Genomic DNA, 19,540 nt, shown 5'->3' with positions numbered 1-19,540 from the left:
AGCCCGAGAGGAAGGGTGCAACATTCACACCTGCTAGGAGGAGCTTGTAAACAAGAGCTCCATGCTGCTCTTGAAGCTGCAGGCTTCACATCAATCTTTCCAGGATTGCCAAAGCCTGGCCGAACGAAGGAAAGAGGATCTAGAATTCCATGTCACATTCCTGGGACTTCTTCTGCTGGGCCAAGTGATCTCAGTGCCCTACATGTTTTCTGGGACATGAAGAAAGAGTCCGGCATGGAATGTGCAGAAGAATACAGCAGGACAATAATCTACTCACCGAACATTGACTATGTGCCAGGCACTGGGCAAGCTGCCTATTCACCTAACATCAAATCCCACCCTGACCCTGAGTAGGGGTATAATTATTCCCTTGAAGCAATAAGGATGGAAGAACAGAGGAGAGTTCATTGATGATCTCAAGGCCACACTCTTAAGTGGCAGTGCCAAGATTTGCAGTGAAATTCCTCTGACTCTAAACTCTATTTTCTTTCTAACCTGTTGTCACAAATATAGAATGTGAACACAAAGAGAGAAACTATTACCACTAGGGGTTGTACCACACACAAAGAGCCGTCTTATTAGGGCTGAATTTAGGAGGGGATTTTGGGCCAGTCCTAGAACAAGAATGGAACAGAAGGGAAAAGAAATAAGGTTCCAAAATGTTCACTTGGACCCATAATGCAAAAGGAAAGAAATCAGTAAGAATCAATCTTGGAAGACCCAGATAAAGAATGTTCCTCTATAGTTTACAAAGTGATCCCCCAAGAAAGCTAGCATCCATCTGACATCATGCAGTTATCACAATATTATGTACTATATTCCCTAAGCTGCACTTTACATCCCCGTAATTATTTTGTAATGACCAATTTGTGTTTCTTAATCCCTTCATCTTTTTCACTTTTGTAAGTTATATAAATATCTAACCATTATGCTGTACACCTAAAACCAATATAATACCGAATGTCAATTGTAATTGAAAAAATTAAAAAGGGGGTGGGGAAGGAATGTTCCTCCAGTATGAAAATGGAATTGGATATACCTAGCCATGAGTTTATCAATGTTATGAATAATCTAAGTATGTTGGTGCTTCCCAGCCATCCGTAGGGAATTCCTTGTGTTCATGTAAATCCCTGCTTGGTTTGGCAGCTGCTTTCTGGAAGGGCTTCAGCCCTGAAACCTGAAGCTGACTTGAAGGTGACTAGGTAAAGCTCACAAAGACCAGGAATACAACAGTGCATGCAGTGGGCAAGTGAGGGTGATTAGGATGGTTGGATCAAGATCTCTATCCACCTTCAGTTTAGCCACTCTGACCCACCCTTTCACCACTAGCCCTGAATGGCTACCTACTTCTGCTCTGAGAAAGAACAAAGCGTGAAAACAGAAAAAGACACCCTGGATTCTGTAGAGATGTGGGATAGGAAGGGGTGGAGCAACATCTTGGGGTACTTCAAGGTCACTAAATAAAGTACATTGTTATCCTACCTTATATTCCTGCCTCCACTACTACCTCCACACACATACAAACTGTACTTCTTTCCTCCATCCTTTCTGTCCTCACCCTTTTCTTTGTGTGAATCTTGCTTCATGCTCTGATCTTCACCAAGACCCCTACCCCAACTCTGATGTTCTGTAATCCCTCATATCACATATGCAGTACCTCTCCTGGTCTCTCCTTGTTGGTGGAGTTTCATCTTCATGTGTCAAAGACCTTACTTTAAGGGAAAGAGGGTGTGTCCTCTATTTCCTGGGATTTACCCTGACTTTGCTATCTATGCCATTTCCACTGTTTTGTTTTTTTTTGTTTGTTTGTTTTTTTTGGTCAGGGAAAGCAGAGCAAAATGAAGCCCCATCACTTCCTCCAAGAGCTCGTAATCTAGTGATGTTGACAGTGAAATAAATGACTATCCCATGAGTTGGGATGTTACATTCCTGACAGAAATTTAAAGTGTCACCAGTTTTTGATGGGTTCAAGCAAACCTTCAGGATTCTTCATGAAGCATTTTACTTCCTTCAAACTGTGCTTTAATACCTGCTTCTAGCTCTTTCCAGACTGGAACATCCAGCAAGAGAGGAAAATAAATCAGTAAACTGTTACTGAGTACCTGCTATGTCAGGGAGGGGAGACATGCTTTGGAAAGTGGTTGTAGAGTATTAAGGAAGTCTTCCCCAAAATGTGATATCTGATTTTTATAAAAATTTATATTAGTTTGCTTTGTTTTCAACAGAAAATATACATACATGGTCACTGAACAAAATTTAGAAAAATAATAAAAAAACAAGAAAACAAAAATTGCCCAGCATTCTGGACATAGTTTCGCATTTTGCTATGTTACTTAATAGTCTTTCTTGAACTAGCATATCTTATCATTTATTTGTATTCTTCCCTGTCATTAAAAACTCCAGTTATTTAAAATAAGTATGAATTATATTTCATTGCATGTATATACCAAATGTTAACACCAAAATTTATACTTAACCATTGTTACTTATGTCAGTCCATTCAGGTTGTTCTAACTTTTCTCTATTATAAATTGAGTTGAGACTTGAAGGATGATTAGCCAGGAAAAGTGTGTGTGGATAGGGTTATTTAGGCAAAGAACAAGAGGCCTGCACTTTTTAAATGTGTAAAATAAATTCATTGCAATATTCAGTAATAATGATAATAGCAACTAACACATAGCACTTATATATGAGCCAGAGATGCTCTAATTATTTTATAGATGCTAATTCTACCTAATAATAGAGTAATATGCAAATTGACCACACCTTCGCTATGCCTAAGCCACGCCCACCAGCCAAGCCACACCCACCAGCCAATCAGGAGCAAATATGCAAATAAACCCAACCAAGATGGCTACAGTCACCGAGAATGGGAGAGAGTCTTGGGTTTCTGCGGTAACAAAAGAAGCCATCCTGTTGCTGGCCTAAGCCTCCACTCAAGGCTACAAAGTTTCAATTATAGAAGGTGAATTAACTCCAACAGAAATTGCTGCTGGTGGGGGAGTGAGCAGCAGGCCTGGCTTTGCTCCAGGCTACAAAGTTTCAATTGTAGAAGGTAAATAAATTCAAGTACCAGGGCCTCCTCTTGGGTTGCCAGGGGGCATGGCTGGCCTGCAAACCACCACAGGCCCCTCGCTCAGGCCGCCCCATGCCCCAAGGGAACCCCTACCCTTCAGGGCAAACCAGTCAGCCCCCACCCATGCACCAGGCCTCTATCCTATCTAATAAAAGAGTAATATGAAGATTGACCATCACTGCAACACACAATATAGCTGCCTCCATGTGGTCAAAGATCCTGCCCCCATGTCGACACAAATTGGCCACCACAAGATGGCCAGTAGGGGAGGGCAGGTGGGAGGCACCAGGCCTGCAAGGGAGGGCAGTTGGAGGCGATCAACCCTGCAGGGGAGGGAAGTTAGGGGTGACCAGGCTGGCAGAGGAGGGAAGTTGGGGGCAAACAGGCTGTCTGGGGAGCAGTTAGGCATCAAACAGGCTGTCTGGGGAGCAGTTAGGCAGCAGAGTGGTTAGGGGGTGATCAGGCTGGCAGGCAGAAGCGGTTAGGGGCAATCAGGAAGGCAGGCAGGTGATCAGTTGGGAGCCAGCAGTCCTGGATTGTGAGAGGGATGTCCGACTGCCCATTTAGGCCCGATCTCAGATCAGGCCTAAACGGGCAGTCGGACATTCCTCGAGGGGTCCCAGATTGGAGAGGGTGCAGGCTGGGCTGAGGGACACGCCCCCCCCCTCTGTGCACGAATTTCGTGCACCGGGCCTCTAGTGTATTTAATCTTACTAGTATTTCCCATCACAGATTAGGAAACTGCAGCATAGATAGGTAAGTAACCCAAGGAAGAACACACAACTAATAAATAATAGATTTGGAAATGACACTAAAGAAGTCAGGCTCCAGAGTGTAAGTAAATCAGAAAAGGGAAATGTGCTTATTTTAAATTTATATTAAAAACTTAACAACCCAACTTTTATAATTATGATGTAAAATATCTTTCAGTTTTACCTTTTGCATGTCTTTGAAAATTGGAATCCATGGGTTTCTCTCTTCCTTAGAAAATTAATAGAATTAAATAGTAGTTTTCCTTATTTGTTCTAAATATTGATCTCTGCAGAGGATATGGGGTGTACCCATGCTTATACTATTTCATTCTGAGCCAAGACATGATTCATGTCCCTGGCCAGACAGATCAGGACAGTGTGCAATTTAAAACTCATGAATTGTTTACATCTGAATTTTGCATTTAATATTTTGGACCACAATTGACCATGGCTAACTGAAACCAAGGAAAGTGAAACCGCAAATAAGGGGGGACTACAGTAGATGAAGGAGGTGAAGTGGAGGGATGAGCCAAGGTTGAGTCCCAGGTTACTGGCTTGGAAGCTGGGTAGAAGGAGTTGCCTTTTAGTGAGTTGAGAATACAGAAGGAGCACAGGGACAGAGGGAAAGATCTGAAGCAATACCACATGTATGCCTTGATCCACTGTATGCATAGAGAGGAGCAAGATAGAGAAGCAGAGAGAAGGGGCTGCACTGTCTCTCTAGGATGCTAGAAAGAACATTGTTTCTACCTACATGAAAGATGGAGCCAAGTCTGCTGCAACCTGACTCTGGGCCACACCTGAAAAAAAGGAGGATGAGGCTGGACCATACAGGGGAAGTGTTATCCATGAACCATCTCTGGAGCTTCTGCTCTTGAAGGGAGAGAACTGTGATTGACACCTGGGGAAATGAAACTACAGAAACAGAAATGAAACCAACCCAGGAAGGCCAGGGCTTGAGAAGCAATGAGGAGGGAACAGAGGACTAGGCAATGATGTTACAGAACATGAATTGTTCAGCCGGAATTCCCTGTACTCATGGCTGGGGCACTCTGCTGGACTGATGTGGGGCCTCAAAGAGGCTGGAATGAGTCAGAAAGCTAGGGCACAAATCAAGCCCCTCCATGCTGAGGATCCACCGTGTTGACTGCTGGCTACTTTCTGCCACCACTGCCTAAGAGACCTTGGGTCATCCCCAAAGATGAAGACCTTGACTCATGGCCTTCCTGATCTTTTCATTCCTGTTAGTTTTTCAACTCCATAGTGGGATATATACTGTTAGTCAAATCAGTGATTTATTCATTCATTCACCAAAAATTTATTAAGTTCCACTATGTATCAGGTGTGGTTACCATTGGAGAAACATTGGTAAATAATGCACACAGTGTAATAGAAAAATGGCCAATTCTCTCTGTGTGATCCTGGGCTAATTATTACACCTGGGAACATCAATTTACCACATATGAAATTTCATCCTGAGACTCCATCACATTATTTATCCAACATATGCAGTAGCATATATTTTGCATATAAGTATGCTATTTTCCATTTCAAGGAAAAACACACAAGACAAAAGGTTATTTCCTAGATTTAGGACTGATATGGAAAATCTTACATACGTAATTACTGAGAATTTTATATTCAATAAGTTGCCTTTATTAAAAGAACAAACATAATAGAGACTATGTCAGAAAAAGTCATCATGTTATAATCATCATGTGCCAGGATTTGGTTTAAATCCAGCAACAATACTTGGTATGAATTTGGTTTAAAGTCAACAGGACATGATCTACATTATTTTTCCAAGAGAAAATGGCATAAATAACACATATAACAATGTGGTAAGTGCTGTAATCATGGAGGTAGGTAATAAGGTCCATTCTCTGAAGTGGTTGATCAGCAGTTTCCATTTCCTTCTTCTCACCCTGCCCAACTCATAGAAGCCAGCTCTCAGAAATTGCATCATGAATATGAAGGGAGTTCCCACAAGAAGTGAGGGAATGTAATTCAGGGCAGGAGAGTTGGGGTGCGAAGAAGGCATTGTCTGTGATCTAAAGTTTCCAATGAAACAGGTGCTACACTCCATTTGTGGAATTGACACTAGCAAGGAATGACACCTGGATGCTAAAGCCTCAGTGAAACTAGCCATTGCCCCTGATCTTTTCTTTGCTTCACTCCCTCAAGACCAGCATTAACAATCATAGAGATGGGACAGAAACGCATCCCATGTGTTTTCAGGGAAGTAAATCTATAGATACAGGAAGGGCGGAATTCCTAAGGTGTGGTCTCACTTTGCTTATGTCTTGTTTCCATTGTTCTAGCCCCTTTTGGGGGAATTCTAAGCCCTTTGATTTAGTTCCAATGTAGGTTCATCATCTTAGCTCAGCATCAAAGGCTTATCAAAGTTGTTGCTGAAACTCCAAGCCAATTGGCAAAAACACCTTAGCATCTAGAACAACAGTTGCAGGATGATAATTTCATTCCCAGTATGTATATCATTTATCTTGAGGAGAATCTACCTATGGATTTCCTGGGGGGCCTAGATAAACCTCCTGAGCCCCCTGAGGAGGTTGACATTTTTCCACCCTGGCAGGAAGCCCAAATTCAATATCTAGAGTTTTCTGAGGGGACTGAACCTTTACTCCAGCAAGAGTCCCCACTCAGCATTCACAGACCTCTGAGGAGGTGCAACAATTTTCATCAGAGGAAGAGACCCAGGTTCAGCATCCAACGCACATCTAAAAGATAGAACCACCTCCACTTCAGCAGAAGGCAATATATATATATTTATCAGACTCCACAGCTCCTTAAGGAACCAGAAAATTCTGCTAATACCCAGGCGACCCAAACTATACCTCCAAAGTCTCTTGAGGAATTGAAATTGCATTTGCAAAACCCCATCTGAGCCTTCAAATACTTCTGAAGAGGTAGGTTGTCACCAGAGAGAGATTGGGACTGAGGGGGGTTTGCCCTGTCATGGTCTAGAATGTGTAAACCATTTTCTCCTAAGTGTCCTTGGTTGGAGAAGATAAAATTTTGCAATTTATTAGCTGGCTATAAATTGCTCAGTCAGTTTGTTCAGCTATTTGTCTCAGTTTCACCATTCCACTTGCCAACGTATTTTCCTAGCTTCTTCCTCACCTGTCTCATTTCCCTCTCAGAGAAACTATAAGGGAGGATGGTCCCTCTTCAGTAACTGCTTCCTGATGATAAGGGCTGTGGTCCCTGCCTGTATAGGGTATGGAAGTCTCTCCCTGCCTGGTCTAAGGGAGGCAAGGGAATGGGATTCAAGACAGGAACAAAGAGGTTGGTAGCTGATTTTTCTAAAATAGGGATGGAATGGAATCCCTGAAACATCATCTTGATATGGAATCATTACATCATAGAAGTGACAAATTTGACAAAAAGGATAAAAAGACATGGTCCAAAGATGAGAACTATAACTAGTATAGGTCCAAGGAGGGGAATAAAACAGGTAAAGGAGAGGAGAGCAGACTTTACAGCATCCCAGATTGAACTGGGAGAGGGTTCCCCTTTTGAAAGTTATGAAGACAGATAGCCTGGAAATAGCATTTTTTTTTTTTTAAATTTCTTACTAGTGGCCTGGTGCACGAAATTCGTGCACATTGAAAGGGAATTAGATGAAATATTTTAATATTGCTATTTGCCCTTTCTCTATAATAAAAGTGTGAGATTTAAAAGGAAACGAGTACAATATATATGAAAATAATACATAATTTTATTAATAACTAAACAATAACAAAATGATAAAACAACATAACAAACTCATAAAAAAACATTGATGCAAATAATGACTGATAAAGTGATTAAACTTATTCTAATATCTCCCTGTATACCACATTAAGAGTAAAAACACTTTCAGAGCGCTTGACTAATTTCCCTTGAGATAAAGTATTTACAACTTTAATTTTAATGTCATATGCTCTTTTAACTCAAGAGAAAGCAACAGCTGTAACTGGTTTGGCTCAGTGGATAGAGCGTCGCCCTGTGGACTGAAAGGTCACAGGTTTGATTCCAGTCAAGGGCATATACCTTGGTTGCGGGCACATCCCCCGTAGGTGTGCAGGAGGCAGCTGATCAATGTTGCTCTCTCATCGATGTTTCTAACTCTCTATTCCTCTCCCTTCTTCTCTGTAAAAAAATCAATAAAATATTTTTAAAAATACTTAAAAAAAAGAGAGAGAAAGCAACATATAACTGACCATGTCCAAAAACGGGTTCAGTTAGGAATATTCCTACTCTGTCTAGAGTTTGTCCTTGTGATTTATTAATAGTCATCACAAATGCTGGCATAACAGGAAATTATCTTTGAATTAATTTAAATGGGTGGCCAGTGTCAGATGGGGACAAATCAATTCTTGGAATCAGAACAATTTCTCCCTCTGCAGATCCTGTTAATATTTCAGCTTTGATAATGTTAGGTCGCAATCTTTTGATAATAAATCTGGTACCATTACAAAGACCCCATTTATTATTAAGATTTCTCGCCGAAACCGGTTTGGCTCAGTGGATAGAGCGTCGGCCTGCGGACTGAAAGGTCCCAGGTTCAATTCCGGTCAAGGGCATGTATACCTTGGTTGCGAGCACATCCCCGGTGGGGGGTGTGCAGGAGGCAGCTGGTCGATGTTTCTGGCTTTCTATCCCTCTCCCTTCCTCTCTGTAAAAAGTCAATGAAATATATATATATATTATAAAGAATATATATATATATATATATATAAAGATTTCTCAATAGTATGATGATTGCACCCACTTTCAATTTTAATTTATGACATGGCATTCCAGAAGGAGTAATACTATTAAGAAATTCAATAGGAAAATTTTCCTTTTCAGCATCACCTGTTGAGTCAATAGAATCATCACTCAAATAGGTGTGAAAATCTCCATCAAGTATATCCAAAATTTCTTCATTTAATTTTTGAACGTGCTCATTTTTTGGACAAATAATTGCACGTTTAGATATATTTTTAATATTATCTATAGATATACTATTTCCAAAGGTGGCTTTAATAATAGATCCATTAAAAATCATTTCATGGGGAATTTCAATAATATCCATTCCTAAATGAAAACTGCTATCAAGTTTGCCATCTCCAAGTTTTACTAACCATTCACTATAAGCAGAATCCTCTGATCTCATATTTGTTTTAAGAGACAACTGTCTGAAACATCCCCAAACACTACAGTACTTTAAACTTATTTGTACCACGGCCAATCGTATAGCATGGCAGCACAAAAATCCCCTCTGAAAAGAACATTCCCACCAAATGCAACATTCAAATTAGCGCCAGCGATAGCTTTATATGAATGGCACGTGTGGGAGTCAAAGTTTATTTTTAAATTTCCAGTGTGCATCATATGTACCGGTTGGTTGGACGGATGGACAAATGTTGGTCACTTAGCCTTTTATCTATATAGATTATGAGTCATGATTTTACCTTTTTAAAAAATTATCCTTTAATACCTCCAAAGCACAATGAGTAAGAATCTGAAGGTTTATGTGGCTTCTATATGTTTTTAGGACAAAGTTCTTTCCTTTACCCAACACTCACTTCTCTCCTTTTACTCTTGAATGTTAATTCCAACATAATTTTTGTAACACCTCTCGAAAAGGATCCCACCAAGTTTTTGATAGTCCTTATGATAAAACTTACAGAAAAATACAGCATGAGACTTTCATTCTCTCACTAACTTCTTCATATAACTGTAATTCCTCAGTCTCTATAGAATGAAAAAGGAAAATAAAAGTGCCTTCTCTCATTCCAAGGCCTTTCTCAGTCAGGCAACCACAAAAAGAATGAGCCTACAATTCATGTCATGTAATCTCTATCAGGCATAATTCAAATCAAATCCCATCAGGCAAAGTCTGGGATAATTAAAATGTATAAGAGAACAGTGGTGACCTGGGGGAGAACTTATGAAACCTTGTCTCCTGCTTTTGCTGAATATTCTTTTTGTTATGCTAGATTCCAAGTCCCTATCGGGGACCGGGTCAGGCGGCTGCGGGCGCTAACCCATGCCGCCTGCCCCGGTCCATTATCCATGATCGCAGATCTGGGCAGGCAGCTGTGGGTGCTAACCCACGCCGCCTGCCCCAGTCCGTGATCTGTGATCGCAGACCTGGGCAGGCACTATGGGCGCTAACCCACGCCGCCTGTCCGGGTCCGTGATTCGTGATCACTCCGCCTGCCCCGGTCTGTGATCCGTGATCACGCCACCTGCCCAAGTCCGTGATCCATGATAGGGGCTTGGAGTCAGCCTCCACTAGCAGCGGCTACCTCCAAGACCCTATCAGGGACGTGGTCAGGCGGTTGCCGGCGCTAACTGATGCCTGCCCCAGTCTGCCATCATGGCTTGGATCCCACCTGCAGCGGGCGCTGCCCCTCCCCCTGCCATCTTTGCTGGGTTAATGTGCATATTTGCTCCTGATTGGCTGGTGGGCGTGGCTTATGGGTATAGCAAAGGTATGGTCAATTTGCATATTACCCTTTTATTAGGTAGGGTTCTACTTGACTTGGAGTTGATGCAAATGCAACAAGTTTACTGTGCATACCCCTCCCTCTGCTGCTAGTAGGTAACTGAGGTCTAGTCTATTATCTAGCACATTACCAAGAGAATCTAAAGACTGTTCTAAGTTTTTTTGTTTTGTTTTGTTTCCAATCCTCAGAGGAAGGAAGAAAGAGAGGGAAACATCGATGTGAAACAATGATCAACTGCCTCCTATATGCACTCTGACCAGGGTCGAACCTACAGCCTGGGTATGTGCCCTGACCAGGAATCAAACCTGCAACTTTTTTTTGGTGTATAGGACGACACTTCAACCAAATGAGCCCTCCATCTAGGGCTCCGGTGTAAGTTTTTGAGAGCATTCTTAAGACCGGTGTAAGTTTTTGAGAGCATTCTTTCAAGGGCAGCTTCATGGTAGGCAAATCCTCCACATGTGGCTGCTAGGCTGACAGCTGCCCCTATGCCAGCTACAATGAGATAATGCCCTTTTATTTTGAGGATTGGTGGATTAACAATGACAGAAATCCCTTAGGCTCTGGAGGTTGAAGTGTCCCCCAGTGTGCTTTGGAAGAGCTATATAGTCTGCGGCAGTGCAGTAGCATCAACTTGCAAAGTATATTTGGGAGCTATAGGAAACTACAGGGAGAACCATAATAATGGACTTCAAACAAGGTTAGCTATGGAGCCTGAATAGGCTCTGGATGTGGAATTGTCACTTCCGGGTGCTTTGAAGGAGCTGTAGTCTACTGTGATCCTATAGCATCAGCCTCTGAAACAGGTTTGTAATTGTAGGTTAGCTCATGGTCCAAAGTTTGAATGTGACTTCTTCAGACAAGGTTTGCCACTGAGCCTGAAGAGTGGCAGTATCACCTCAGAGTGCTTTGGAGGAGCTTTAGTCTGCTGTAGAACAGTAGCATCAGTCTCCAAAGTAGGCTGAACTGAGGAATCCTGCTGGGATGGAGACTTTGACTGCTTTTGTCGACTTTAGAAGATGAGCTGACACCTTAGGTACAAAGGATTCAATCTTCGTAGGATGCACTGAAGTTACCAAAGACACAGATACACATCTTTAACATTGAGCAACCCTTAATTCTGATCTGATCTGAACCTGGAGGTGAGACTGTCACATTATAATGTACTGAAGTTTGAACTCTGACATCCATTGAGGATTTTGGAAGTTGAGCTCAACTTTATTCTGGACAGTAGAAGGTTGTACACCATCTAGGCATACTTGTAGTGGGGCTGAGCTGTTCTGCATTCAAAATTCTACATATCAAGGTAGGTCTGGAGTTATGGTGATCTTCATGTTTAAAGATTGCATTGTGACTTCAGTCAATATTGGTTACCAAGCCTGAACTGGCTTTGGAAATGCAAGTGTCACCTCATGTTGCTTTGGAAGACCTGTAGTCAGCGGCATTGCAGTAGCTTTAGTCTCCAAAATATGATTGGGAGAGATGGGAAATGACAGGATCAATGGTTATAATGAACTTAAGACAAGGTTAGCTGCTGAGCCTCAGTAGGCTCTGGATGTAGAAATGTTACCTCAGGGTACTTTAGAGAGCTGCAGTTCCCTGCAGGGGTATAGTATCACCATATGAAGTAGGTATGGAATGATGGTTAGCTCCAGGTACAAATGTTGAAATCTGACTTCTTCAGAGAAGATAGGTGCTGAACAGGAATAAATTCTGAAAGTAGAAGTGTCACTTCAGGGTGCTTGGAGGAGGTGTAGTCTACTGCAGGGCTGTAGCATTCGCCTCTGAAATAGGTTCTGTAGTGATTGTGATATCCAGGTCCAATGGTTGAAATTTTATTTCAAAGATAGTTGGTTGCTGATCCTAAACAGGCTCTGGAATTGGAAATGTATCATCATGGTGTTTTGGAGGAGCTGTAGTTGCTGTAGTACAGTAGCATCAGCCTCCAAAGTAGGCTGAGCTACGATCTCCTGCTGGGATGGAGGTTTGACTGCTTTTAGTCAACTTTAGAACATGAACTGAGACCTCCTTAGTGCATATGGTTCAATCTTCTTAGGATGCGCTAACGTTATCAAAGGCCTCAGATACACATCTTTAACAATTGATATTAGGCAAACCCTAATTCTGAGCTTGACTCGAACCTGGAGGTGAAACTATCATGTCATAATGTACTGCAGGTGAAGCTATGACATACTAATTCTGTCCTGTGTGTCATGTGTTCCAGTTTGGATCAGCTGTCTAGACATTGAAATACCAGGGGATAGGCCGTAATTGCTGATTCCTGGTCACCTGCGTTTGTCCCACTAAGTCTAGAGAGATAATCAATTAATTGGGGCATAACTGGGACAACTACTCTATTAGACAGGGTCTACCATTGAATCAGAGATGACTCCAAAATTTCTGTGGATGGGGTTTTGGAGGGTGACCAATTCATTCTGGTAAAGAGGGTCTCCCACCTTGGCTCCACATGGGCATCAATCTAGACAAGCTCCTGGAAGGCCTGCATGATGGCGATGCTAACTCAGAGACCTAGAGTAACCACAAAGGATGGTCTGAAATTAAAACTTAACTAAAAGTGGGGACTCTTCCCCCTCCCCACATGGGAGTCAGTTCAGGGATCCTCCTCCCTCCCCACGTGGGAGTCTGTATTTGTTCTTCAATAAATCTCCAACTTTGCTATAAAACAATAACAAAAACAAAACAAAAACACACCCAGAAACTTAACTAAAAGCAATTTATAGCAGGTAGTCATGTCTCAGGCTAGAATCTTTCCTGCCAAAAGTCAATCTTTACCATAACTGAGCCTGCCTATTGTCTTTTGCATCCACCATAACATATCTTGAGAATGTCAGAATAACTTCCCTTGACAGTACAGCAGGATTCAAATCCACCTCTCATATTTCCTTATGTGCTTTTGGAATTTCTTAAACCACCCCTAGAAAGTTTTTACTTCCAAAGCATTTACACACATGTACACATTTACCTGATGGTGGCTGGGGGTGGGGTGGGGGTGAAGGGCTTCCTCTGGCTACCGCTTGCCTTGGGCACACTCAGCCCCATATTCAGCACCACCTCAGCCTGGGCAATAGCCCACTTGCCCCGCTGTTGCCTAGGTGCCTGGAGCAAAGCACCCCTACCTGTGGGTCCAGCAACTGGACACCTACCATGTGGGGCACAGAGCTGGAGCTGGGGGCTGCTTGAGTGGTCTGCCCCTGCTGGCCCCTCAGATGGGAGTGCAGGCAAGGAAGAAGGGAGAGCTGAGTAGGGAGGTGCTGGGTCCAGGCAGGAGGTGCAGGCCTGAGGAAATGGGTACAGGGAGAAGATCCATCGGAATTGCTGAGGCCCACTCTGGATCGCCTTCAGTCTTTCCTTCCCTCTGTGTGACCAGAACCAGCAATGGGTGGAGCATGGTCACACTCATGGGAACTATGTCTCCAAGGAGCCTAGAGGAGAGTGAGCCCATGAAGGGGCGGCTACGGGGAGCCCAGTGGGGTTGGGATAGGATGGGGTGTGTGTGTGGGGGTGGGTCCTGTAGGTAGCCCAGGCACCTCTGTTCTGTGGCATCCATCTCATCAGGGCTTCCCTGAGTGTCTCCCTTTCCAGCTTGGAGAGGAAGGCAGGGGAGCCCCCAAAGGTGACCCCTCCTGCCTCTTTGGTGCCAAAAGATCCAGAGGGTATTGCGGGGAAGGGGGGAGGGGGCAACTTGTGCAACCCAAGCAGGCCAGGGCAGCAGTTAATCCACTCCATCCACAAATAGCCCTGCCTCTGACTTAAAAGCCTAAGCCAAAGTGCTATAGATTTTAGGAAAAAACTCAGAAATAATCAGAATATCCTATTTACATTTGACTTTCTCCTCAAGCCCTTCTATAAGAGGCAAAGAACGAATATTTACCTGAGAATTTATTTAAATCTTTGGAAGATAATTTTAACTGAAGGCTACATGAGATCAGTATTTGAAGCAAAATCTGAACCAAAATTTCCCTCCTCCTAAGCATCCTAGCAAGAAGTCATCACTAAAATTTTAAAGTTAAAGGTTCTGTCAGGTATTGCCTAAAATAAAAAATAAAAACCTGTATTGTAAGGCAGAAGAATTCTGCTCAGAGAGTTAGTAGTTTAACAAGGGGAGGGCTTGATGTATCTGAAAAGATATTTTAAAACAAAAGAAAAAAAGAGGTCCCCACCACCTCACATACACCGGAAACAGACCTTCCTCCAGCTTCTCCAAAGGCTCCTCAGCCATCCAACTCCAAGACTCCTGCACTCAGGAAGCCTCCACCACCTCTAAAGCACAGAACTTCGGGCTTTGCTTCTGAAGTCGTGCAACCACAGTATCTTCATTTTCCCTTTCCTCAAGGTCAGAAGGACCCTAAGCTGTAAGGATTTTGAAGTAAAGGTCCTTCCTAGAGTCAATATAGACTTTCAAATGTTTTGCTTTGGAAATAAAAACTAAATCCCAGCAATCCCAGCTGTCAGTAGAAGTGTCCTGTAGCTTCAAAATCAAGTAAGACTTGCAGATGAATTACTAGATATAAACTACTATTCTTAATGTACCATACAATTACTGGAGAAAACTATGGACACCATCACCCAAGTCTATGAGATTATTATTAATTCTAGGTGGCGGGCCAATACTCAGACACTTCCACTTACAGGTCTCTCACATCTCCCCAAAACCCAGGTCTATTCTTGTCTCTGAAGTCTAGAATTTCAATGTTGAAAGGAGTCTAGTTAGTCAAAGAAAATCCACAAAGTTTACCTTGATGATTCTTTCTGACCAATCATTGCAAACAAAGTAGTAAATTGCCAGTTCTTAGCATTGGGAGCTGTTTAGGGCAAGGGCCTCATGTTGAACTGCCCTATGTCTGATGCCAAGATGAACCTAAAGACAAAAGAGATAGACCTAAGAATACCACAAATCTGACACAGAGACTTATTTTTAATACACCTGAAATTTATCAATTTCATAGAATGTTTGTGAATATTACATTAGATACAACATTCTAAGCAATAAGTTCATAGACAACTATAAGTATTATTTTCTAAGCCACAGTACTTTTCTGCATCATTTCCAGGGGCCCTGACTAATTGAAAAGTTTCACTGAACTCTGGTGGTGAAAGTGATGATGGAAACTACTTAGAAAGCCCTGCATATGCCAATTATAGGGTTATGGGTACCCACAGGAAGTAAATTGTTTTAGTCATCCCATCCTGATACTCCTGTTTGAGACTATAACCTGAAGAACAGAAAAAATGGACCTGCCACCAAGGTAGGAACTTAATTTACAGCACTCTCCTCCCCAAGTTACTAACCCCTGTTAGACGATACCTCTGCATAAATTTTATGAGCAACTAAAACAAAGTTCATCTGCATCTAAGGTTCAAAGCTGCTTTCAGAATGCAAATCTTCAGTGTTAACTCTCTAAATAACTTACACATTAATGTGGATTTATCATATCACTAGCCCTTTCTTAAAGGTGTATTTCAATTTTTAATTATGTAGTTCCACAAGTCCTCAAATTCAACATCATTTTGTTATAATGTCCACAGGAAGTTAACTCTTATTAACCTATATGGTAAAATTGTATTTGTTTTACATAATTTCCCTTAAAAGTTGCAGAACATACCGGCACAATATGTGAGCACTTAGTGTATATGAATGTATTTATAAAATTCCAATAATACAAATAAAGTCAAACCATTATTCTTTATTGAGTTATTGGTGCATCTTCCTTTATCACTAGTTTATAATCTCTTCAAGTGCAAGAAGGAACCATATCTTGTTTTATCATCCCCAAAACCAAACACAGTTCTTGGCATATGATAGGAGGTTGATGGTCTGTTGATTGTGTGAAATGAAGGAGCAAATATGAAAATGAAATTACTTTTTCCTACTGAAGCTGCCTGCTAACAAGGAGCACTGAAGACAAGTTTTTACACGCTGACTGCTGCCGGGAAGGCTTGCCTGTACAGTGAATCCATGAAGCAGTTCTGGACAACAAGGAAGCTTCAGAAGCTCTCTGGCCCCTGGGGAGTAGAGACAGTTGTCACCTTGGATAACCTGGCCACACTTCTTGCTGGCAACCATTATCCATCATGCTACTGAACACACACACACACACACACACACACACACACGAGAAAAAGAAAAAGAAAGTCTCTCTGATGCCTTAGGCCTTTCCTTGATTTTAAGATATTATTCATTTTCTGAATTTATTTAAGACATTAATCATGTGTACTTGCCAAAATATAAAGGTACACATAATCACTAACTATTAAGGCCTGGAATTAAATAAATCTAATATGAATGCCCTCTTTTCTCAACTATATATTAACTTGTGGAACATTTCCTTCATTACTCTGTCAGTGATGGCCTTTATACTGTGAACATCTCAATATCTAAAGCTTATGGAATGGTCTTAATGTTCAATTGAGAGGGGAAGAAATGTATTACTCACAACGGATACCAAGTAACTGTTTCCTAATTTTTCCAGTACCTATAATATCTGAGTGGCTGTGTGAAATGTTTACAGGCTAGAATGAGGTAAATCAGAGTCTGCAAATTAATGTCTGCCGATCATCTTTTCAATGAAGTGTTGAGCAGGGTACACAAGTGAAGGTGGTCTACCTGAGTCACATCTGAGGAGAGTTCTCAGATTCAGCAGAGGTTAAGTCAGTGAGGAAGGATTATGGGTAAGAATAGGTAGCAAGGTCAGCAAAAAGCCAGATCATGAAGTCAATCAGAGAGGCTTATAGAGACGTAATTATAAAGTGAAACCTTTGGGAAATCTAAGCCTCCCTCACTCATTCAGAGGCATTAAAATGGTCCATGAGAGGTTGGGTGAGTGGGAAGAGATCAACCAAAGAACTTGCATGCATATATGCTTAACCCATGGACAGAGACAATAGGGTGGTGAAGGCCTGGGGTGGGGGGAGGGGGGCTTGTAGAAGGGGTCCATGGGGGGAAAGGAGGACATATGTAATACTTTCAACAATAAAGATTTTAAAAAATAATCATGGTTAATAATAGTAACAATAAAAAATGGTCCATGAAAAAAGAATGATGGTTAAATTGAGGCAGATACCTGGTAATTAACGATACTTCTGGGGCTCTGAGAAAGTAACATGCGACAGCATTTTAGATGGCATAAGGTTTCTACAATGCATTAAAGAATGTTTAAACATTTTTCTGAGAACTGAAGGGGGTTCTGAATAGACAGTTTGAGAGTGGTGATGATGATAAAGCATCCTTTAGGTTATAACTCATGAAAGATATTCTCAAGCACACATATATTTTTTTTAATATATCTTGATTTTTCACAGAGAGGAAGGGATAGGGATAGAGAGTTAGAAATATCAATGAGAGACAAACATCCATCAGTTGCCTCCTCCACACCCCATTCTGGGGATGTGCCTGCAACAAAGGTACATGCCCTTGACCAGAATAGAAACTGGGACCCCTGAGTCCTCAGGCTGATTGAGGCTCTATCCACTGAGCAAAACAGGTTAGAGCAAGCACACTTATTTTAAAACCACATAATAGTAAAGCAAGCAAGATTCTTCATGAGAACATTTCTTAAATTAAGGGGCAGCATAAAATGACATGAGCTTTAACATCATTAAATTTGGGTTTCACCTCGAGCTTCCACAGTTATTGTCATGAACCTTAAGTAAGTCCCTTCACCCTCCTGAGTTTAAGTTTCTTTATCTAAAACACAAATGATAAAAATTAAAAAATGGGAACAGCGGATGGGTGTAATGACCCATCGGTATGCCTTCTGTGAGCCAGAGTGCCTGCAAATGCCAGCCTGTTCTTCCTGACTCAGTGCTTCATCCGGGGGAGCTGGGAGGGGTACACCTGCGCCCAGCTTCCCTGCAGATTCCGGGAAAAGCTGCTCTGGTTTCAGGCCTTTTGGGCTCCGTGGGCATCCCTGGCTGACAGGGTGACCCTCCATGACGGCACAGGAGTGGGCGCCCTGCAGCCTTGGGAAGGCCAGGCTGGGAGAACCCTGAGGACGCTGAGGGCGGTCCCCTGACCTTTAAGTGAAATGTCACCCGGAAACAAAACCGCCCATTCCCTTCTATTCCCCAAGGCAACTGCGGAGGGGGTTCATTTCCCGAACGAGTTTCTCTGAAATCCTAACATTTGAGAAGCAGGAGGAGCAACCTGTGCTGGCTGAGGGGAGTTCTCTCCAAAAGCAGTTGGGCTGGCTGAGTGCCCAGGTCCCCTGTGAGCACAGGCCCCGCTCACAGGAGATGGGGCGGCTGAGGTGCTGAGGCTGGACTCCGGGCCTCCCCGCCTCCGGGAAGCCGTGTCTCCATCGCTCCCTCCACCCTGGCCAGGCCCGGCCCTGCGTGCAGGGCTCAGCTCCCACCCCCGCAGCGTTTGTTACTGTCGGTGGGATGGGCAAAGGGCACCAGCCCCTCCATCCTACCGTCAACGTTAACGGCTCCCGCTAAAGGCACCAGCCCCTCCATCCTACCGTTAACGGTTACAGCGCGGACCCTGAGTCGCGTGCGGCACTGCGCCTGCGCACTGCTGGCGCGAGGGGCGGGGCCAGCTCGGCACCTGACTTCTCCTTGGCCCCGCCCACTCCGGGATTCTTAGCCTCAGATTCATTTCTGCAGCCCCGCAGTCCCAAAAAAAGACTGTGGAGTGCTAGGTAGTTAGCACTAACTACTGAATTTTTAGAAAGTTTTAGATTTCCTGACTCTGAGAAAGGACCACTAAAGGTGTAATCCTTTGGCCGGCAGTGCTGTCAGGCTTTGTCCACGCGGGGTCATCCTGGCTCAGGTCCCCTCCTCAGCGCTCCCTCCAACCACCCACTCCCCCCTTCACTCACTGCCAACCCCGCTGCAGAGCAGAGCCCTTACAGAAATCGGGTAATACACAGGGACAAGGTAACCCTGGATTATAAATTCGGTGAAGACATGGCAAACCGAGTGAGGTGAGGCGGCGGGGTGGTGACTGGAGTGGCTGGAGGGCTGTCCTGGGTGTGCGGTAGGGAAGGGTCTCCAAGAAGATGCCATCTGAGAAGGCACCAGCCATGGAAAGCACGACAGGCAATTGATATTTTGCTCTCAGATCTATGTTGGCACCATTCTGCATCTCATATTACTAAGCAGCCAACATTTATCTGTGGTCACTTAGGTCAATTATTAAATCTTGTTCACTCAGAATTTCTTTTACTCAGGCATTTTCTACTAAGTCTCAC

General features: G+C 42.9%; 1 non-coding gene across 3 annotated transcripts; it reads right to left on the bottom strand.

Annotated features, from left to right (window-relative positions):
• Positions 1 to 30: 30 nt before the first annotated feature.
• On the bottom strand, positions 31 to 18,876 carry LOC103293269 (uncharacterized). Of its 3 annotated transcripts, XR_008554765.1 has the most exons (5): positions 18,809 to 18,876; positions 16,211 to 16,352; positions 15,085 to 15,207; positions 12,785 to 12,857; positions 31 to 209 (listed from the first exon to the last, which is right to left on the bottom strand). It is a non-coding gene; the product is annotated as an uncharacterized LOC103293269 (transcript). The 3 variants fall into 3 exon arrangements; XR_008554763.1 differs by lacking the exon at positions 12,785 to 12,857; XR_008554764.1 differs by lacking the exon at positions 12,785 to 12,857 and having other exon boundaries at positions 18,761 to 18,820.
• Between the last annotated feature and the right edge of the window lie 664 nt (positions 18,877 to 19,540).

The sequence above is a fragment of the Eptesicus fuscus genome, chromosome 20 (genome assembly GCF_027574615.1).
Source record: "Eptesicus fuscus isolate TK198812 chromosome 20, DD_ASM_mEF_20220401, whole genome shotgun sequence".
NCBI classification, from domain to species: domain Eukaryota; kingdom Metazoa; phylum Chordata; class Mammalia; order Chiroptera; family Vespertilionidae; genus Eptesicus; species Eptesicus fuscus.
The sequence above is the reverse complement of the archived record's forward strand: the minus strand, read 5'-3'. Positions and strand labels throughout refer to the sequence as shown.